The 22,917-nt window shown below is 38.7% G+C and overlaps 1 protein-coding gene across 9 annotated transcripts in view; it reads right to left on the bottom strand.

The window, feature by feature from the left end:
- POU2F1 (POU class 2 homeobox 1) overlaps nt 1-22,917 on the bottom strand; it is a 262,547-nt gene that overhangs the window by 128,378 nt on the left and 111,252 nt on the right. Inside the window, exon 2 of one of the 9 annotated variants that reach the window (XM_064282906.1) lies at nt 20,504-20,604. The exons of the other annotated variants lie outside the window; for them this stretch is intronic. The gene's annotated coding sequence lies outside the window, so the exon portion shown is untranslated. The remainder of the gene's footprint in view (nt 1-20,503; nt 20,605-22,917) is intronic. 9 annotated transcript variants of the gene reach the window in all.

Genomic DNA, 22,917 nt, shown 5'->3' with positions numbered 1-22,917 from the left:
TTTACATCCATTGCTATAGCTCCTCTACTGCTCAATCATTTTAGCATCCTTAGGTAAACATAGTACAAAATCCAATCCTGACATTCTTAGTTATAAAATCTTAAATTTTGTGTACCTCTACTTAAGTTTTATTACAATTAACTTACCAGTCAGGTCTATCCTAAATCATCCTGGTTCTTTACTTTTATAACTGCCTTTTCTTCATTCTAGTGTAAAGAGTTTTGCTAAGTTATTGTTTTCATGAATTAACTCATTTAACAAATATTTACTAAGTGCTGCCAGGCGACAGGATAGGAAATGGAGATAGGATAGGAATTGGTGAGCCTCAAGAAAGCTTTCAATGTAAAGCAGAGAGAAATACTACTCAAACAATCACCCAAATATGTAATCCCAAACTTACAAAAAGTACAAAATTACTTTTATAAGTACAAAAAAAAAAATCCATGGAGTAAAAGTACTGGACTGCAAAACTTTAATACATCCCTATAATTTGTCTGGACATTCTTGGCTAATATTAGAGTTCTCCTATTTTAACAACTGGAATGTAACTTTTTCTCTGACTCCATTTTCTTAAATCCATGAAAAACAGGCTTTGTTCTGCTTGAAATCACATGCAGCTCCAGTTATTCCCATCCATCTTTGGAACTATTCTGTTTCATTCCTCATATTGGTAATTTGTGTCTGCTTTCTTTTTATCTCTCTCTTACTCTCAAGCTTCCTGAATTTATGCGATAGTATAACAAGTATGCCAGAGTTCTATCTGAGATACAAAATTTGAAGACACATTTCTCTATTCAGTTAATTAAAATGGTCTTCAGACAATGTCTTCTGATATTACTAACCTGTCTTAATGATATTAAAAATATAGTGGTAGGCATTCTATAAACACTTAATTAAACACTTACTAGCTCTCAATCTGTCTAAAATACCCTTCTTCCCTACATCTCGGTTCATGAAAAGTCTTCCTATCCTATAAAGACAGGTTTGAAACTATGGTCTAAGATTTCCTTCACTTCTCCAGTTGTCAAGTAATTATTTCTCCCTATAAACTCCTATAACAATTATTATGTACCTCTTTTTTGTTTTTACTCTTTATTTTTAATAATCACAAGAATTTGCAAAGATAGTACAGATAGCTCCCATGTTTCCCTCACTGGTTAACATCTTATGTAACTACAATACTGAATCCAGGAAACTGACACTGGTATAAAGTGTGCATAATTCTATGTGACTGTATCACCTATGGAAATTTATGAAACTACCAGCACAATCAAGATATACAACTATTTAATCACAGACTTTCCCCATTATGGGAATATCGGCTCCTCTCTTTCTACCTTCTCTAAGCCCTGACAACCATTTATCTGTTAGTCATCTTTATAATTTTGTCATTTTGAGAATGTTATACAAATGGAATCATACAGTATATGACCAACTAAAATCGGCATTGTTTACACAGCATAATGCCCTTGAGTTCCATCCAAATGCATGTATCAATAGTTCATTCGTTTTTACTGCTGAATGGTATTCTGCCGTCTAAATGTACCACAGTTTAATTATTCACCTACTGAGAGACATCTTGACTGCTTACAGTTTGGGGCCATTACAAACAAGCCTACTGCAAACGTTCATACACAGGATGTACAGCTGATGAAAGGACAAGATCCACGCTGGGAGAAAAGCACACATCTGATAAAGGACTCTTAATTATATAAACAGGATTCATGTACACATTTTTACATGGCCATATGACTTTATTTCCTCGGGATAAATGTACAGAAGTGAGACTGCTTGATAGTATGATAACTATGCTCAATTTTTTAAGAGACTGCCAACATATTTTCCAGAATGGCTGTACCATGTTACTTTCCCATAAATAATGTATAAGAACTCCAGATTTTCCAAATCTATACCATTGCTTGGTATTTTCACTATTTTTTATTTTAGCTGTTTGAATAGGTGTGCAGTGATATTTCATCATGGTTTACTTTGAATTTCCCTACTGGCTAGTAATACTGAACATCTTTTTGTGTGTTTATTTGTCATCCACATAGCTATCCTCCTCAGTAAAACGCGTCTTCCTTTCCTTTGCCTCTTTTCTAAAGGATTTTTTTTTTAATAGTTGAGTTCTGAAAGTTCTTTATATATTCTAGATAAGAGTCCTTTATCAGATACATGGCTTTGTAAATCTTTTCTCCCAGTGTGGAGCTTGTATTTTCACTCTCTTAACAGGGTTTTGTGTATAGTAAAACTTTAATTTTGATGCTCAATTTATCAATTTTTTTCTTTTATGGACATTTTTGTTGTCATGTTTAGAAACTGTTCACCATTTCAAGTTAGTTTTTATCTGTGAGGTTTAGGTTGAGGATTTTTTGTTTTTGTTACTTCTTTCTTTTATTGGTCTATCACTATCTGATTGTTCCAACATCATCTGTTGAAAAGACTAACATTCCTCCATTGAAATGTTTTTGTATCTTAGTCAGAAATCAATTAGCTATACTTCTGGGTTTGTTTCTAGGTTCTCTCTATTTTATTCCATTGATCTATGTGTCAATCCAACAACCTGTAATATCACTCAGCCTGGATTACTACGGCTATTATAATAAACCTTGAAACTGACTGAATTCTTCCTACTTGATTTTTTGTTTTCAAAATTGCTTTAGCGATTCTAATTCCTTTGCCCTTTCATATAAATTTTAGAAAAAATCTTATCTACAAAAAATTCCTTTGGGTATTTTGACAGGAATTGCATCAAACCTGGATATCGATTTGGGGAAAATTGACATCTTTACTATGTTTAGTATTCTAATCCATCAATGTGGAATATTTCTCCATTTCTTTATATTTTTCTTGATTTCTCTCATCAGCAAAGCTTTCAGCATACAAGTTCTGCATGTTTTGTTAGACTTAAAACTAAGTATTTTGTCTTTTAGTGAGTGTAAAAGGTGCTGTATTTTTAATTTTGGTTTACACAGCACAAAACATACACCAATTCAACAGTTCCTCCTTTAGTGACTCTGATTATATTTGAGTTGTGCAACCAACTTCACTCCTTTTCTGAGTTGTTCCCCTCTTGTTAACATAAACTCACTACCCCCCAAGGTTCCCATCTAATCTCTTGAGATACTGTTATCGATCTGATCGCATACAGATAGTTCTCAGAAGAGCATAATGCTCAAGGACAGGGAAGGGTTACCCAATAAGCAAGGTAAACACGTGCTTAGGGTATCAACAATGCAGGGGCACCAGTTATCCAAAGCAAAGAGCCATAGATGACAAGCAGACAGGACAGGAGGAAAAGCAAACACTGCAGTGGAAAGGAACTGGCAGGGCACTAAGTGAAACTGTGTGAGAATGTGCTGGCTGGAAACAAAGTTCACGCAGGGTCACAAGGGTGTCCACATGCAACGTTCTTGAAGCTATAAGGCCCCTACCACATCAACATCTTCACTGACATCTGTCTCCTATGGCCCCCCTCCCATGGGCAACGACAGGTTATATTGATAGATAACAGGTCTCTGACACATTTTGAGCACTAAATTCATTGACTCATTTTCTTTGTTGTAGCATATGTCAAATATTCTTTTTGTAGAAAATGTGGTATACAGTAAAAATCTTAGTACTCTGCACCCACTAAAAGTTTTGTGATCCGGTTCATCTCATTCTGCTAAAATGGCATACACCACTTCTGCGTTCAACTGCTGATCTTATACTTAAAAGAAGTTACATCATGGATACCTACCACACCGTGCGCGCGTGTCCGTGTGTATGTACACACACACACGTGTATATATATATATACCATATATAAAACTCGCATATTCCGTCCGAGTGTGTAAGCACAGGAGGGGGCACTACAGATTATCAGTTTAGGACTCTCACATGCCTTAATCTGGCCCTGTTCAAGGCAGGTCTTTTTTACAACTTAAGCTAAACTATTGTTTTATTTTAAGATGACTTCAGTGGATAGTTCCAGTTTAAGGTTCAAAGATAATCTCGGGGCAATACTTTCAGGGGTTCATCCACCCTCCATGGTTTCAGCAAGTCTACAGAGTTCATGAAAATTTGAAATTCTGTTCTACATCTTCCCCGTTTTTGATAAGGGCTCTTCTATGGAATGTTTGCTCAAAACGTTCTGTAATGGTAGCCTGGCTTCCAGTCTTAGGGCAAAGGAGGCAGCTGTTCAAGGAGGCAATTAGCCACACATTCCATATCCTCCCGCTATTCCTAACTCTCCTTTCTCTGTTGTTTCAGGTGAATAGAAACCAATTGTTCAGCCTTGGATGTATGCAACAAACTAGGAGGTAGAACAGACGCACTAAACACATTTTTAAGCCAATTAACTGGGATGCCCCAAGAAACTATGACCCTAAACCTACAAAGGAACCAAATCCCACGAGGTGTTTGTTTAGTTGTACGTAAACAGCCTCGGCAGCTTTTTTTTTTTGGGGGGGGGGGGTCATTGTTGTAAATGCATATCTATCACACAACTTCTGCTAACTCAAACTTTTACAGGTGTACAACTTACTGCCAGCAATTACAATAATCAGTTCTGCAACCCTACCCTTAATCAACGTCATCTGTCCATAACAATTAACCCCCTACTTCCCTCTCCCTCACGCCCTGGTAACCACTAATAAACTCTGGTCCCTATACATTTGTCTTTTCTTGTCTTTTTATATAATTGAGGTCATACAGTATTTGCCCTTTTGCGATTAGCTTATTTTGCTCAGCATAATGTCTTCAAGCTCCATCCATACTGTAGCATGCATCAAGACTTCATTTCTCCTACTGGTTGAGTCATATGGCCCATTGTATGTATCAAATTTTGTTTATCCATTCATTAGTGGGCATTTAGGTTGTTTCCACGTTTTGTGAATAGTGCTACAATGTACACTGGTGTATAAATCTCTTTTTGAGCCTCTGCTTTCAAGTCTTTTGAGTATATGCCTCAGAGTGGAATTGCTGAGTCATAAGGTAGTTCTATTTTTAGTTTTTTGAGGAACTGCCACATTGTTTTCCACAACAGCTGTACCATTTTGCATTCCCACCAGCAATGGATAAGGGTTCCAATTTCCCCGTATCCTCACGAACATTTGTTATTTTCTGGTTTTTTGTTTGTTTCTTAATCTTAGCCAACCTAGTGGGAGTGAAATGGTATCTCATTGTGGTTTCGATGTGCATCTCTCTGAATCGACTTGACTGCAATGGGTTTGGTTTTTTGGCTACTGACACTGAGCATCTTTTCATGTGTTTGGTGGTCATGTGAACACCATCTTTGGAGAAATGTCTATACAAGTCCCTTGGCCCTTTTATGATTGGGTTGTCTTTTTGTTGTTGTCAAAGTTTTATACATATTTTGGTTATTAGATTCTTGAAGAATGTATGGAAACAAAAAGCTGACTCTTTGATAACATCAGTGAAATTGAAAAACCTCTAGCAAGATGGACCAGACAGGTTAGATCCTAAACATAATCACTTCTGACTTATAAAAAGACCAGAAGACACACAGGGGGAACACAGATGCTGACAACAGAGGGAGATGAATCTACAAGCCCAAGAACTGCAAGGATTGCTGGCTAGTAGAGGCTGAAACAGACAAAGAAGGATCTCTCCCCTAGTGCCATGCCCTGAATTCAGCCTCCTGAACTATAAGAAAATACATTTCTGTCATTTAAAGCCACCCATTTGTGGTATTTCTGTTACATCAGCACTAGGTAACTAAGGCAATGGGTTTCTAGGTCTATTAGTGACTGATGCCCCTCCCATCTCTACCCTTTGATTCCTGGATCCATGAATCCTGGCTATGGGAGAAACAGCACCACATACCATACACTGGCTTAGCGCATACAGGGCCTCCTGCAAATCATTGCCCCAAACCAGCAAAGTATTGCACCTAGCTAGTGCTGTAACTGTGTCTTCAGAAGGCCATTCCATTGTTCTATCAAGCCAGCTGCTTCAGGATGGTGGGGAATATGATTAGATGAGGGAATTCCATGAGCACGGGTCCAATGCTATACTTCATTTGCTATGAAGTGAGTCCCTTCATAAGAGGCGATGCTGTGTGAGATACAATGAGGGTGGGTAAGGCATTCTATGTGTTCATGGACGCAAATTTTGGCAGAGGCACTGTGTGCAGGGAAGGCTAATCCATATCCAGAGTTAAGTTTCTATGCCAGTAAGAACAAAACGCTGACTTCTCTATGATGGAAGCAGTCTAACATAATCAACCTGCCACCAGGTTGATGGCTGATCACCTCGAGGAATTGTGCCACATCGGGAACTCAGTGTTGGTCTCTGCTGCTAGCACACTGGGCACCCAGCAGTGGCTGTGACCAACTCAGCCTTGGTGAGTGGAATTCCATGTTGATGAGCCCATGCATGACCTCCATCCCTGCCACCATGGCCACTTCGTTCATCAGCCCATTGGGAAATGATAGGAGTGGGTGCAGAAAGAGGATGACTGATTTCCCCAGAATGTATTATCCTAACCACTTGATTGTTAAAAATCCTCTGTGGAGATCATCCTTTGGTGAGTATTCACAAGAGATAAATATTTTCATTTCTTTAACCCATTCAGACAGGTTTATCCACATACCTCTTCCCCCATATCTTCCTTGTCTCCAATTTTCCAATCATGTTCCTTCCTAGTCCCTGACCATCCAGTCAAACCACTGGCCACAGGCTATCAATCAGTATACAGTCACACATCTGGCCATTTCTCCTAAGGAAAGTAAAAAGCAGCTGCACTGCTCGCTGTTCCGCCCATTGAGAGGACTTTCCTTCTAAACTCTACTTCAGGGGGGTCCCAAAAAGGGGCTGCAGTGCTGCTGCTGCCCACTTTCAAGTGGTGCCTGCATATCATGCAAAGCCATCTGCAAACCAGGCACGAGTTTTCTCTTCCTAAGGAACTCCCTATAAGCTCATAGGTACGGACTCGGAGAGGGAAGGTAATGTGACAGGAGTGGACACAATGGGCATTTGAGCCACTTTTGCACATGTAACTTACTTATGCCTTCAGGTCCTCCTCAAGTGCTATCCATTTAATGATAGAATACTGCTATGCCTGTCCAACTTTATGACTCTGTGGATCAGCTAACACCCAGTTCATGATGGGCAGCTCAGGTCACGTGGTGACTTGGTGGTCCATGGTTCAGTCACTACCAAAGCCCAGCAACAAGCCAAAAGGTGTTTCTCAAAAGGAAAGTAGTTATCTGCAGAGGATGGCAGGGCTTTGTTCTAAAATCCTAAGGGTCTGCGCTGTGATTCACCAATAGGAGCCTGCAAAAGACTCCAAACAGCATCTCTATCAGCCACTGAAACTTTAAGCACCATTGAATCAACCAGATCACATGGCCCAAGTGGCAGAGTGACTTGTACAGAAGCCTGTACCTATTGCAGAGCCTTCTCTTGTTCTGGGCTCCATACGACCAGCAGTTTTTCAAGTCACTTGATAAACAGGCCAGAGTAGAACATGCAAATGAGAGAGATGTTGTCTCCAAAATCCCAAGAGCCCCAGCAGGCACTGTGCTTCCTGTTTAGTTATGGGAGGAGCCACACTTAATAACTTATCCTTTACTTTAGAAGGAATATCCCAACGTGCCTCCTAAGGATATTCCTTTCCTTAGGAGAAATGGCCCAGGCTATATTTCTGGACCCCTAGAAATTTCACTGGCATCGAAGACTCCTATATTTTGGTTGGATTAATTTCCCACCCTCCAGCACACAAATGTTTACCAACAAGGCAAGAGTCACTGGCACTTCTTCCTTACTAGGTCCAGTTGGCATAGCGTCATCAATGTAATGGACCAGTGTGACATCTTGTGGAAGGGCAAAGGCAATCAAGGTCCCTGTGGACTAAACAATGACATACAGCTCGGGAGTTCATATACCCCTGATACAGGATAGTGACGATGTATTGCTGGCCTTGCCAGCTGAAGGCAAATTGTTTCCGGTGTTCCTGCAAAGCAGAATCAAGAAAAAGGCAGTGGCCAGATCAATACCTGCATACCAGGTACTAGGAGATGTATTTATTTGTTGAAGCAATAAAACCACATCTGGAACAGCAGCTGCAACTGGAGTAACCACTTGGTTCAGTTTACAAAAATCCACTGTCATTCACCAAGATCCATCTGTTTTCTGCACAGGCTAAATGGATGAATTGAGTACAGATGTGGTGGGAAGCATCGCCACTCAATTCTTAAGTCTTTGATGGTGCCAGTAATCTCTACAATCCCCCTAGGAATGTGGTATAGCTTTTGGTTTACTACTTTCCTACATAGCAGCAGCTCTAACGGCTTCCATTTGGCTCTTCCTACCACAATAGCCCTCACTCTGTCAGTGATCCTGCCAGTTGCTGAGTTCACCTACTCCAAATGTGCATTCTGGAACTGGGGAAACCTCTACAGGATGGGTTCAGGGCCCCACCGAACCTACTGTGAGACAAACCTGAGCTAGGACTCTATTAATAATCTGCCTTCCATATGCCCCCACTTTGATTCGTGGGCAACAGTAACGTTTGGGTCTCCTGGAATTAGTGTCAGTTCAGGACCAGGACCCAGTAATTGCCGAAAAGTCTGATTACTTCCTTTTCTCCAATGAACAGTCACTTTCATAAAAGCCAGCAGATCCCTTTGGGGAAGGCTGAGAGAAAGATTAAGAGCATAAATTTTTGGCAGTGTAGTGGGGTCCTTCTTTAAGAGGATTGGCCTTCCCTTCATACAAAAGGTTGTGATTCTGTAAACTGGCTCAAGCCTAAAACTTGATTGCAGGGCCGTGACTCTCTATTCTGATGATTCAAGTTTGACTGCCATTCACTTGACCTAGAATTTCTCCGCTTGTACAGATCAAGTAAATACTTAGTAGATTTCCCATCTATTTCACGCCTAGGGACACCATGACTAAGTAGCCAACACCATGAGTTCATATGAGTCAGACTATTTCGATTACTGCTTTGACTCTGCTGTCCATTACGGTAACTATGTCCACCTTGTCTTTCACAATTAAGTTCCACTACTTGGCCCCTACCACCATGGATCCAATCAGTCCCACTGTAGTTAGGTATCTTAATTCAGTTAGGACAGTTCCCATTGGGAAATCTGAGTCACACAGAATAGCAATCGTAACACTCTTCAAGGATGCAGGAGCTCCCTTTGCAAATTTGTTCCTCACTGTTGTGGTAAAAGGTGTGTCCTCTGTATGTGGGTCTAACCTAAGAGAGCCAGTCTAACATGCCAAATTCCCTAAGTCTCTGGATATCTCCTACAGTTTATCAAAGCAGGTCTTGTACCACAACTTCATTTAGTGTAGGCTATTGCATTATCCATGCTTCAGCGAACCAACCAAATTGTCAGATCCTTTCCAAACCTCCAGGCTGAGACAATGAAGAATCTGTGTTTAGTAGGCCCATATCAGTAAACTTAGACTAATTCAATTTTATCTTCCTTCCACCATTATTCCATGCCCTTAACAGCCATTCCCACACATATTTCCCAGGTTTCTGTTAGCACATATTAGAGAAGTCAAGCAGTTCTTTTGGAGTGTACTGTATTTCCTCATGGGTCACATTTTGTACTTCACCTTTCGGTGCCCGCTGGACTTAAAGTCTAATTCCAGTTCTAGAAGCAAAAATGGGTGGCAGGGATGTTTTCTGAGAACATTCAGCAATGTCTTGTAAGGCATCTGCCTCAGATGATGCCCCAAGCAATGACTCTGATGCCACCGCAGTAGATATCGCATATAAAGGCTCTTCAGACACAGCTGAGTCAATCTGATCAGGATGGGGATGAAGGTGCTAATGGTTTTACTGGGGTGGGTGGCTTGGCAGACAGATGGAGTAATCTCTTCTGATGAATATAAAAGGGCTGGTTCTTCTGGCAGGAGTGATTCAACTGAATGTAGGGGCTCAGCTTCCTGATTATCTGCCCATGATATCCCCATCATGTTTAGAATCCCAAGTTTAGAATCCCATTTCTTTCCAATCAATGCCCTCATTTTAACTTCTGATACCATTCAAAGTTGGGAATTCAATTGGCATTGTAATTCAGCCACTTTTATAAGAGGCTGGGTTCCATTTTTGGCAATATCAGCTCTGTTATTACAAGAAATAAGGCTTTTTTCGGGGCACAAGTGGCAACTGTGAGGTCGTTTACGTAGTGTTTAGCTGTGACTCTGAAGCCCTGAGCTCACCTCTTTTTTTTTTAAATACTTTGTCTAGTGAAAGTAGGACCAACAAAACAGCTTCCTTATACTTCTCATTCTGACAAAATTATAGAAAAGTATCAAACATGCAATTATCTAGAGCTTCGTCTCTCACCAATACTTAATCTACTGGTGGCAATATTTTGTGTATTTCTGTTGCCATTTCATGCCGTGGATTAGCAGTGCCCTCTTTACTACTGGAAGTAGAGTCATAAGTATCTTTAAGACTAACCAGACTTGACAGCCAATTTAGAAAACTCATTCTTACAATTCTGTTTTTCCAGAACCACTCTCGGTAATCAAATGCTTTAGGCCAAGTTCTCTAGAGAAACAAAAGCACTGAAGTGTGTGTGTGTGTATACACATACATACATATGATATATACATACATATATATATAGTGTGAGAGAGAGATTTATCTCAAGGAAATGGCTCACGCAGTTGTAGAGGCTGGCAAGTCCCAAGTCCATGGGTCATGCATTAGGCTAGAAGCTTCTCCTGACTCAGGAAGCTGCAGGGTCTAGCGAACCCAATGTCAGCAGGTGAAACGACAGACTGCTTGCTCATGGACTACAGAGGTTGATAAATCCAGTATCAGCAGGTAAGATGGCAGGCTGCTTTCTCACAGGCTGCAGAGACCTGCGAACCCCAAGATCAGCAAGCAATATGGCAGGCCGCTAGCTCAACTCCCAAGAACTGAAGGTCAGATGATGACAAGACGGATGCAGGATTCAGAGCAAGCAAAAGTCATGAGCTTTGCCAGTACATTCATACAGACTGGATTCAGGCCACACCTCCGATTAAATTTCCCTTACAAGCAACTGCCTAATCACATCAGATCACATTATGGAGGTGATTACATTATATCATAAAATGGAGGCCACATTACATAACTGACAAACTACATCATTACATAACTGACAAACTACATCATTACATGGAAACAACCTAGGTGCCTATCAATGGACAAATGGATAAATAAATTATAGTATATTCACACAATGGAATACTACGCCACGATAAAGAGTAACAATGAATCTGTGCAACACCTCACGACATGGATGAATCTGGAAGGCATTATGCTGAGTGAAATTAGTCGCAAAAGAAAAAATACTGTAAGAGACCGCTATTATAAAAACTCAACAAAAGGTTTAAACACAGAAGAAAACATTCTTTGATGGTTATGAGTGTGGGGAGGAGTATTCGCTAACTAGATAATAGATAACAATTAATCTTAGATGAAGGCAAGGACAACACACAAATAGGGGAAGTCAGCACAACTGGACTAACCCAAAAGCTAAAAAGTTTCCGGAATACAACCACACACTGAGGGCCATGGTTTCGGGGAACATCTAGGTCAACCGGCATAAGAAAGTTTATTAAGAAAATGTTCTGCATCCCGCTTTGGTGAGTGGCATCTGGCATCTTAAAAGTTAGCGAGTGGCCATCTAAGATACATCAATTGGTCCCAACCCACCTAGAGCAAAGGAGAATGAAGAACACAAAAGACACAAGGAAGATATTAGCCCAAGAGACAGAGAGGGCCACATAAACCAGAGATGCCATCAGCCTGAGGCCAGAAGAACTAGATTGTGCCCGGCTACCACCAATGACTGCCCTGACAGGGAACACAGCACAGACTCCCTGGCGGAGCAGGAGAAAGTGGGGTGCAGAACTCAAATTCTAGTACAAAGATCAGATTTAATGGTTTAAGACAAGAAGGACCCTGGAAGACATGACCCCCGGACTCTCTGTAAGTCCAGAACTGAAGCCATTCCAGAAACCAACTCTTCAAAGATTAGACCAGACTATAAGACATAACATGATAATCGTGAAGAGAGTGCTTCTTAGCTCAAAGAGATACATGAAAGTAAGTGGGCAGCTCCTATTTAGTCCAGAGGCGAGATGAGGGACAGGAGCTGGCTGAAGGAACATGGGAAATCCAGGGTGGAAATGAGTGTGCTGTCCCGTTAGAGGGAGAGCAATTAGGGTCACATAACAATGTCTGTATAAATTTTTGTATGAGAAACTAACTTGAATTATAAACTTTCACTTAAAGCACAATTAATAAAAAAAAAGAAAAACTACATCATTACGTAGCTGTCAAACCACTGAGAATCATGGCCAAGCCAAGATGACATACAACCTTAACGATTACAGTCTCTACTGTCACCCTGGGAGTCTCATTACCACAGAGATGAAAGTACCAGGTCCCTACTAGGCATTCTCTGGTAGCATCCTTGAAATGGTGTTGAGGGTGGCTCACTAAACCCTGGTAACAGTGTAGACAGATCTCGGTTCCCCACTGTGCCTGTGCTGGTAGCCTTACAAATGCAGTGGCGGTTTGTGGCACTTGGGTGGAGCAGAGCGGTTACTGTCTAGAAGTTTTCTGTTGCAAGCTTGCCCCTTTTCTCTTATTTTGGCTAGAGAAAAAACTAATTTTTAGGGGGGGGGGTCCAACTTCTCCAGCACCATATGTTGTATATATGACACAAAACAAAACCCAGGAACTCACCACTGTGTTGTTCCTCGGATTCCGAGGTCCCCAGCCAATCTGCCTTCTTTTCTCCAACTTTCACAGTCTTTTTGTTTTTGTCTCTCTTTTTTTTTATATCATGTTTAGATTTTTTAGTTGGACTTAGTGCAAAGAATACGGAAAAGCTCTTCTACTCCCTCTTTGCAGAAGCAGAAATTCTACTGTACCTATTTTCATAGCATCTTTCACTCATTATTTATCATCATCGCTGGTTTCGTACAGGAATTATACTCTTTCCAATTGGATACTGAAGGTACCTACTTAAATGGCTTGGGTAGTTTTTCCTCTTCTTCTGTAAGAAAGGGATTATACATTCGTTGAAGGTTGATTAAAACTTGCCAATAAAAATAGCTGGGTCTGGTGCCTCATCAGAGGTAGAGTTGATGGTTTTCTGGAGATAGAATTTTTTTGACAGGCATCTTAGTTCCTTTAATGATTACTACCTATTTTGGTTTTTTTTCCTTGAGTCACTTTGACAACTTATAATTCTCTAATTATTCATTTCATCTTGTTTTCAGGTTTACTGAAATAAGATTGTAGTATTCCTACATAATATGTAAATCTATCAAATCTGTATTTATGTCCTCTTTTTCACTTCTGTGGAGCCCTGGTAGCTAAGTGGTTAAGAGCTAGCCTGCTAACCAAAAAGTCAGCAGTTCAAATCCACCAGCCACTCCTTGGAAACCCTATGGGGCAGTTCTACCCTGTCCTATATGGTCACTAGGAGTCAGAATTGACTGGACAGTAATGGTTTGTTTCTTGTTTATTTGTAACATTATCTTGATCATCTTAGACAGGAGTGTAGGTACTCTCTGCATTTTTCAAATAACTAGCTTTTAGGTTGGTTGTCCATCCCTTCCTTAATCCTTTTTATTAGCTTCTGGTTCTATCTTATTTCCACACTTCCACTGTATTGGGGGATTTTGTTTGGTTTTGTTTTTTTCTCATTAGCTCATTTATTGTCAGTAGTTCCTATTTTCTAATGGCCACACTTAAGGCTAAGAATTTCCCTCCAAGAAACACATTAGCTATAGCACACGTTTGTATATGTATTTTGTCATTTAGTTATATATTTTTAATAATGCCCACTGTGCTTCCATGAGGTATTCAGGAATATATTTTAAATTTTTACATAATTTCTTCCAGCTCTTTGTTTACTGTTGTTGCACTGTGATCAAGCAATGTGGTTTATCACTTCCCTAGTGCTTGCTGAGACTTCTTTTATGACCTAGTATAAGGTCCATGTTTGCAAATGTTTCAGGTATACATGAAAATAACAATACGATGTACTTCTTGGGGGCAAGGTAACAGAATTATTCTTATCTTCTATGTACTTACTTGTCTGTAGAAAAGAAAACATTAAAACACCCTACTAAATTAAAATGTTACCAATTTCTCTTTGCTCTATTTCTAACCTATATTTTAAAGTACATGGACATTCCTTTTGGTAGACTGTTCCTTTAATCATCTTAAAGTCATTTTTGTTTGTCTACTTCTCTCTCTTTTTTGCCTCACAATCTACTGTCACACTAGCCTTCTTTTTGATACTGTTTAACTGGCATCTTTGACATTCTTTTATCATCTTTACTATGTCATTTCTCTCATAAAGAAAAACAGGTGAGATTTTGATTTCTTAAAAAATCCAGTGCTTGTGGTTTTAGTAGGTGAGTTTAACTCTTCTACTTCCTTTGTGATAACTGAAACATTTGGCCTTTCCTTATCATATCACTTCATAGTTTTCATTTACCTTAGTTGTTCTCTGTTGTTGTTTTCCCCCCTTTTTTCCTGATTTCTATTAAGATTCATTTTCTTTATTTTGCCCCATAGAGATTCCAAGGTGCACCTGGTAGATTCAAACTGCCGACCTTGTGGTTAGCAGACATAGCTCTTAACCACTACGCCACCAGGGTCTCCATTATATATTCTCTCTGTGTTCTTTTAGTGACGGCTCTATATTTCTCTAACAAATTCTAAAGTTAATCAACATCCCTAGACTATTCCCTAACAAAAGTCCTTACGTAAATTACTTTCACCCATACAAAAACTCCTTTAGTTTTTTGAAATTCATCTTGTAGTCTGGCCTTATTTGTTCAATAAATAATGTTCTGTGGAAGAATTCAGAGTTGAGATGACTCAAACCAGATTTAGCTTACAAACATCAAGAAGCACTGTTCTTCATAAAGCTATGGAATGTTTTCACATCATGAAAGCAATCCATTTTAAACCGATTACATTCCTGGAAATTAAAACAGTCAACGTACAGAACATTTCCATTTACCCAGCTAATTATCTTAAATAATGTCTACAATAGCTCCTAAGATTAGGATCAAGGTAAAACAGAATGCCTAATTAAACTTAAATTTTTAAAAATCTCTTTTTAAATGGCTGTTAGTGTAAGACAAAGCATTGATAACAAAGAATCTCCATCAACATGAAACTAATAGGCTCCCAAATTAAAAGTAAATAAATGTAGAGTAAGAGAATTAACCCAAGGTGATAAAACAAAAGCAAATTAGCCAATTCATTTTAATATTTGTCAAAAAAGAACAACTTCCTTTTTTCATAATTCAGTCCAAAAGCTATTAGATGGTGTTGGGCAAGACAGATACCTGGGAGGGAGAGGAGCAGCCACTGGGAGGTTCATTACCTAAAGAGATTAGTCTAATAAGTATAATATACTGAGGATAATGGGAGCTAAGTTTATCACTGCTGAAGAAGAAAATTAAAACTATGGAAAAAGCAAACTAGAATGAACTCCGTGATACTGGCTGGACTGGAATTACTGGTTTTGGTATAAACTCAAGTTTATCAAAATATACAGCTAGATTCATAAATACAGATTTAAGTAAATGTATTAACACACACACACATATATATATAGTCTATTCCCTGGCTCTGTCCACTGAGTGCCTGGGAGCAGCAACACCCCTACAGCAATGAGCATACTTAGCACCCAGGTCTTGGTTTCTAAATGCTATTATCCACTAGAAGGAACTAGAGGTCCTTCAAGAAATTACTAGTGGAAGTGCTTTAAAAAAATTATGGGGATATGTCAAAAAGACACAGAAGCCAGTATGAAGTGTCTCCCATTGGCCAAATTCTGGACAACTTGAATAAAATAAATGAAAATAATAAAAAAGCACTACTCATAGGAATTTATGAGTCCATGATGATATAAATAGGGAGAGAGGGAGATAGATATATACACAGATGCACAGATAAGAAAACTTTTCCTTACAGTAGAATGCAAATAATAGTAGAAAGGGCAGTATAATTAGAAAAACATTCGGAAACCATCATAGTAATAATTCAGTCAAGAAAAAACAGATGCTGAAATTTGTAGATGAAAATTTAGGAAGAAGCACAGCAGATATCACCTCAAAGTTTAACATCATGAGTAAAGGAACAAATCAAAATTGTGCACCACCTGAAACAATGCAATTAGAAAAACATATCATCACTTCTGTGCTGTTGCTGCCAAAGATGCATAGCCTGAATCTAATCATGAGGAACCATGAGTCAAACCTAAATTGAAAGACATTCTACAAAATATATTCTTCCAAAATGTCCTGGAAGGAACTGTTCCACGCTGAAGGATACTAAAGACATATGACAACTAAATGCAGTACACGATACTGGACCTACTAAAGTAACTGGGGGCGAGGGAACACTATGTTGGCAACTTACTCTCAAGAGGTGCAGGGAAATAATTATTTGTACTGTTCTTGCAACTTTTACTTAAGTTTGAAATTACTTTAAAATATTAGCAAAGAAAAAAAAAAAAAAGATCAACAACCACCACACGATTTTTTTTATTGGTCTGGGTTTTTTGTTGTTCTTACTGGAGCCTTGCCCCACCCCTCAGAAATCCCTGATTACAGATGTATGTTAGCACTGGCAACACCACAATTCTTAGAGAATTATGAAATGAACAATTACTCTACCTGTTCGAGTGCGCTCTAAAGAATTTAAAAAGTATTCTGACAGAAATCTCAAAGTCTTACGATGGAGGAGTTCTCATTATAAAGATTTCATTAATGGAAGGTCCGATTAAACTCAGATCTAAGCACTGAGTGTTAAACAACTCTCCAAAGTTATTTATTTTCTGGAGGAGGCAGGGAGGTGGAAGGAGCTTGAAAACCATTGCAACCAAAAATTCTACTATATATTTCAGAAACTCAGTTAAATAAATAAAAAAAAAACTACCCAGACATAAGACCATATTAGAAAATAAATTTTAAATGTGGTATTATAGATACAGTGTCATGTTCTTTTAAAACTACCGTTTTAGCGATACTATAATTTGATATGTCTAATTTTCCTACTTTCCTAAGCAAATAACATCTGACCCTGAATTTCCTCATGTGAAAAACAGGGACAATTACAGTCTTCCAAAGTTGCTTTTAAAATTAAAATGAGAATATAAGCTATTTTGAAATAATAATGAATTTATAAAAATGATAATGGTATTACCTCTTGATATTCAATAAATATTGCTGTCAACATTTCTCCTGTTGTAACAAAAAATTCGGTGCTGTTCTTAAATACGTTCCTGCATTGTAACTGACTGAAGCCGGAGGCAGGGAAATTATCTTTAGTGTGCATGGCAAGAACAATCCTAACAACGTTGAGACCATCTGAACATGTCTGAAGGACAATTTAGTTTTCTTTTTCTTCTTTTTTGCTTATGCTTTAACTTTAAATATTTCTTAAGAAGTATAAATTTTCTCTTCTCCTGAAAACTTAAAATTTGAAAACAAAAAAAAAATAAAATAATTCTGCCCCTCTGACCACACAGGAAACCCTGGTGGTGTAGTGGTTAAGAGCTACAGCTGCTAACCATAAGGGTTAGCAGTTCGAGTCCGCCAGGCGCTCCTTGGAAACTCTATGGGGCAGGTCTACCCTGTCCTACGGGGTCGCTAGGAGTCAGAATCAACTCAACGGCACTGGGTTTGGTTTTGTTGTGTTTTTTTTCCTGGCCATATAACCACTATATATAGCAATCCCAGGCAGTTATGATTCAGAGAATTGGAAATAATCAACAGCATCTGGGACTACCAAAAACAGGAGATGAGGAAAAAATATGGAGGGCTTTAAGGAACGCTAGTGGTGCAACAGTTAAGCTGCTAACCGAAAGGCTGGCGGTTCTAACCCGACAGCCAATCTGCCGGAGGAAAGAGCTGGTGAACTGCTCCTGTAAAGACTGTTGTTACGTTGTCGTCATCGTGTTGATTCTGAGTTCTACTCAGTCCTATAGGGTGGATATGAGTCAGAAATCGACTCGAGGGCACACAACAAGAAAGTGACCATCTAAACAAAAATGAAGGTACAATTAATTATGCGCATAATGCTTTCTTCTCTTTGCTCTACTTCCTGTACTGCTAACTTCCACATATATTAAAAGTAAAAAAACTAGATGTGCATGTGTCTGGCATATGCCTGGCGGAACAGGAACTCAGCCTTAGCTGTGCCAGCACTGCCCCACCTTCTTTCCTTCCACCCAGAGGCCAGTGTGGAGCTAACTGCAAGTAATATTTAGGGAAAGTAAGCAACTTCATAATCTTTCTATAATGTCAAATAATGTCGATAAATTTCACATCATCTTCTCATGTTCTAGTTAGTCTGAAAGAATTTGACTAAGATAATAAAAGCTGTCAATACATCTCACCTTCTATCAAATCCTAGCATATGACTGCCCCAAACAGCAAAGTGTCAGCTGACCTAATGTACATTATTTCTCATTTTGAATAGTATAGATTAAAACTTACACACATTACAATGCTTTGCTATCAGATCGCCACATACTACCAGGAATAAAAGAGTCACGTACAGTTATATGACAACGTATTTTCACAGGGCCGCTATGAGTCAGAATCGACTGGATAGCACTGGGTTGGCTGGTTGTTTTAATATCACATTGTCTACACTCTGTGTACGCCTACCCTCTTTTGGTGGTGGTTATTTAATGAAAAATTCCTAGGGAAACGTCAGTTTCAGGGGATGAGTTAGGTTTTAAGGCAAAGATTCTCCTGGTTTTGGCAACCTCAGACATTCTGAGAACTTTACTAAAGAAGGCATTTTCTTTATACTTTATACTTTCATCATTACAGTGTTATCATTGCATTTAACATAATTAACTTTTATTTATACCAAAGCCAGCCAGACACCTGAAATGGTGTTGCACTTTCTGAATAGTACTCTTTGCTGTAACCTCAATTTTTTGCTAAAGGCATCTTAACTGTTTTTGAAAAGTCTGCTTTCAAAACATTTTAAGAACAAAATCAGTGCTTGATGATCAAGTGTAAAAAGCCAGAACATGGAGATAAATGTTACGTCACACTACACGTTCCTTTGGGCTTGTTTAAATTACTCTAATTACACATACGTTTGTAATATATATTTTATAATACCTTTTTTTTTTAAAGGGAGATAAGACCCATACTTTTATATTATAAAACACAGCTAATATGATTCTGATAGTCAATCATATTAGCTGAGGAAGACACGGTTTCTTAACACTACCTCACATGTCCTAAATGCTCAGACTTTGCACAGGGGAATTAGGAGAGGAAAGGACTCCGTAATCAGTATCAGTTAACATGCAATGGGTGGGATTTTACAATTAGATAAACTTTATTTCCAAAAATAAACAGGCTATGCAATCTAGTAACGGGCTTTGAAATCAGAAAGAACTCCGTTTAAACCACAGTTCTAATATCCTAAGCTACATGACTGTATTTGAGCCTCAGTTTCCTTACAGTAAAACAGGTACCATCATACCATGTAAGTTTCTTCTCAGGTTTAATTAACGTACAAAAAACTTCAATGACAGATAACCAAACCAAACCCAGTGCCATCGAGTCAATTCCGACTCACAGAGACCCTGTAGGACAGAGTAGAATTGCCCCATAGAGTTTCCAAGGAGTGCCTGGTGGATTCAAACTGCCAACCCTTAACGGTTAGCAGCCGTAGCACTTAACCACTACGCCACCAGGGTTTCCCAATGACACATAGCAGTTAATTATTCATTGTTAATGCTATCGTTAACAGATAAAATATTTTAGGTAGAATAGATAAAACCATTGCCTTCTCTGTTCCTACATTAACATTTTAAATTATAACAAAAGAAAAATCCATATGAAATATCACCATCATTTATTATTTCAAGCATGTTAACTTACATTTAAGGTACTTAAGAAATAAAAATATAAAAAAAAGGCACTAGACTATGAGTCACAAAATCTAGATTCTGATCTCAGCTCTATCCTAGCTTAAGCAAGTTACTTGACCTCTCTAACCTTCACTTAGGTCATTTGTAAAACAGTAAAATGTGGGTTATGATATTTTGCTTACTAGATTAATTTTAATAAAACTATATTTACAAAGTGTTCCTATTAAACTACCATACAGGGATTATTTCTAATGTCATATTATCAGAGAATAAAGATATTTATTATGAAAACATATTTATATACCCTATTTGCATTAACTTCACAACTTAGGCCAGATACTAATCTAAGTTCTAGGGCCAATTTTAAACTATTTTCCATTGCAGGCTAGGGCACAGGCATCCAAGCATGACTCCGTAATACCAACAAATACCAAACAAATTTCAGAGTCAAAGACGACACACACACACACACATATGGACAGATAGATGGTAAGTTATTTTTAAAGTCATTTCACAAAATTAAAGGCAATCATCGTAACACCTGGATTTATCAGAGGCTACTGAATTAATAGCTTTTATTAGCAGAAAATATTTACCAGGTATAGAAAGACTGCATTCTTTCTTTGAACTGATTCACTGAAAACTGAGAGTAGTTTGGTAATTAAAAAGGCCGGAAAGCTCTTCTTACTTTTCCAGTCTATGAATACAAAAAGAGAAAAAGGCAAAACTGAGTAAGTGTATAAAATAACCTAACACTTTGGGGAAAACAATTAAACACGGTGGGGAACACTGGACTCTCACCAAGGCAAGACTGGCTGCCATAGGGCAGGCACTTCTGTCCCTATCTCCTCCACTATAAAATAGGGGTACCAGCTGCTGCCCTTACTGCAGGGAGGCAATAGGTGAGTTAAAGGGCAATCAGAAAGTTCTTCGAACATGTATTTTAAGGTGCTATTCTTTCATGAAGCTGGATTAAAACAAATGACTTAGGCATTTTCTTTAAAGTGTGCATTTCACTAACATCAAAAAAAAAAAAAGCCTCAAATTCAACGTCAACATTTCCCTGAAACTTACAAGTATCTACTTCAATTGGCTTTATTTATATGTAAATACACATATATAACTGGCTAGATAGACAGGTGACAGAAACAGATAATACATATAAATTGCTACAGCTGTGAAGTACTCTGAAACGTTGTCTTCAGAAAACAAGAAAGGGCAATGCTTGGCACACACAGGTGTGAAAATCCACCATCACTGATTGACCACCAGGAGCCCTGGTGGCACAGTGGTTAAGTGCTATAGCTACAAACCAAAAGGTCAGCAGTTCAAATCCACCAGTGGCTATACAAAAACCATACAGGGCAGTTTTACTCTGACCTACAGGGTGGCTGTGAGTCGGAATCGACTTAATGGCAATGGGTTTTTTGGTTTGGACTGACCACCACACTTTTTACCACGAGGCGTCAGAATCCTGACCAGTAGAGAGGCAGGCTCAGCCACCTGAGAGGAGCTGGCACATGCACTGACTCTGATTTGTCACACAGCTGTACTGTACAGCTATTTCTGAATTAGGATAACTAATCAGTATAACTGCTATTAATTAGTCCAACTAACTGATTAATACAACTAATTAATGAAAGCCACCTCAATTTTATATAACCGTACTCAGTGCTTAAGTAACTAGCCCATGTAACTATTTTTTTCCTATACATTCAGTGATGTTCCTAACTATTTCATGAACTCCTCAAGCAACAGCTTAGGTTCAAACTGGCTTGTTAAAAAGGAGCTATGGTTTTTATGAGAAAAGGGGATGACGGGTTCAGAACACTCCAAAGTCGATACCAATGTAATATTCTGCCATAATTCTCCAACAGTGGTCAAAAATTCACCAGGACATTTCATCAGACAAGACACCAAATTCTTTCTCTCAAAAAAAGTCTGGCCTGTATGTAGTTGAAGTTCTTTAAAAGAATTAAAAAAAAAAAAAAACTCTTAATTTAAATTCTAAGAGGATATGCCTAAAAACAAAACCAAAAAACCCGCAGGGGGAAGGGACAGCAAAACATCGAAACAAAAATTCCCAAAACAGAGTTAAACTTCAGCACACCACCAAAGCCCTCCATAGCAGGAACTGTAATGAATAAGGAAAACTGCGCCCACCCGTCCTCCTTCTTTAGACCAATGTGCTGGTTACAAACTGACAAGCCCTTTCTGGTTATCCATTGACACATCTAGGGACCTTTTATTCTTTTGAAATTCCCCCAACTTAAATTGGATGCAAATAAGGCAGGTATGGTCCTTAAAACAGTAATCCTGCTAGTCCCTACTGAGTTTCCATAGCAACAGGCACAGCTAGCAATGGGAAAGCAGTTGTACTGGCCTCAGACTGGCTTAAAAAGTTTCAATACTCACTGAATGAAATACCAATTACGGTATCTTAGTAAAAAACAAGTACAGAAAATTCCACCTTTGCTTGAAACATCAGGGAAATAAAGCATTTTCTGCTAGTCCAAAAGGGCTTTCAGCCTAGCAGCAGTAATTAATATGTCCGTGAAAAGTCCCAAAACATCAGTCACCAGATGGTAATCATTCCTTGACTAAATACAACATTTTAAGAGAGTACTCCCTGTGGGTCACTTAATGTAATAACCAACATTCAGAGAGAGAGAGAGAGACACACACTAAAAAATCTAATCTAAATAGTAGTAAATACTTTTTTTTTTTTTTTTAAAATAAATTCATTACAACATTCCTCGGTCTTATTAAATGTTTTTACAGTAGCGGTTTTCGAAAGGCGGTACCTGGCTCGGTAGCATCAGCATCACCAGGGAGCTTATTAGAAGTGCAAACTGTCGGCCCCACTCCACGCCTCCTGAATCAGAAACTCTGAGGGTTGGGGCCGGCAATCTGTGTTTTAACTAGCCCTCCTAGGTTCCGATGCATGCTAAAGTTTGAGTATCACTGATAAACAATGTGAAACTTCAGAAGAAACTGAAATAAGAAAATA

This window comes from Loxodonta africana, chromosome 3, assembly GCF_030014295.1.
Source record: "Loxodonta africana isolate mLoxAfr1 chromosome 3, mLoxAfr1.hap2, whole genome shotgun sequence".
Classification (NCBI taxonomy): Eukaryota; Metazoa; Chordata; class Mammalia; order Proboscidea; family Elephantidae; genus Loxodonta; species Loxodonta africana.
Note: the sequence above shows the minus strand (reverse complement) of the source record. Positions and strands in the feature narration are given on the sequence as shown.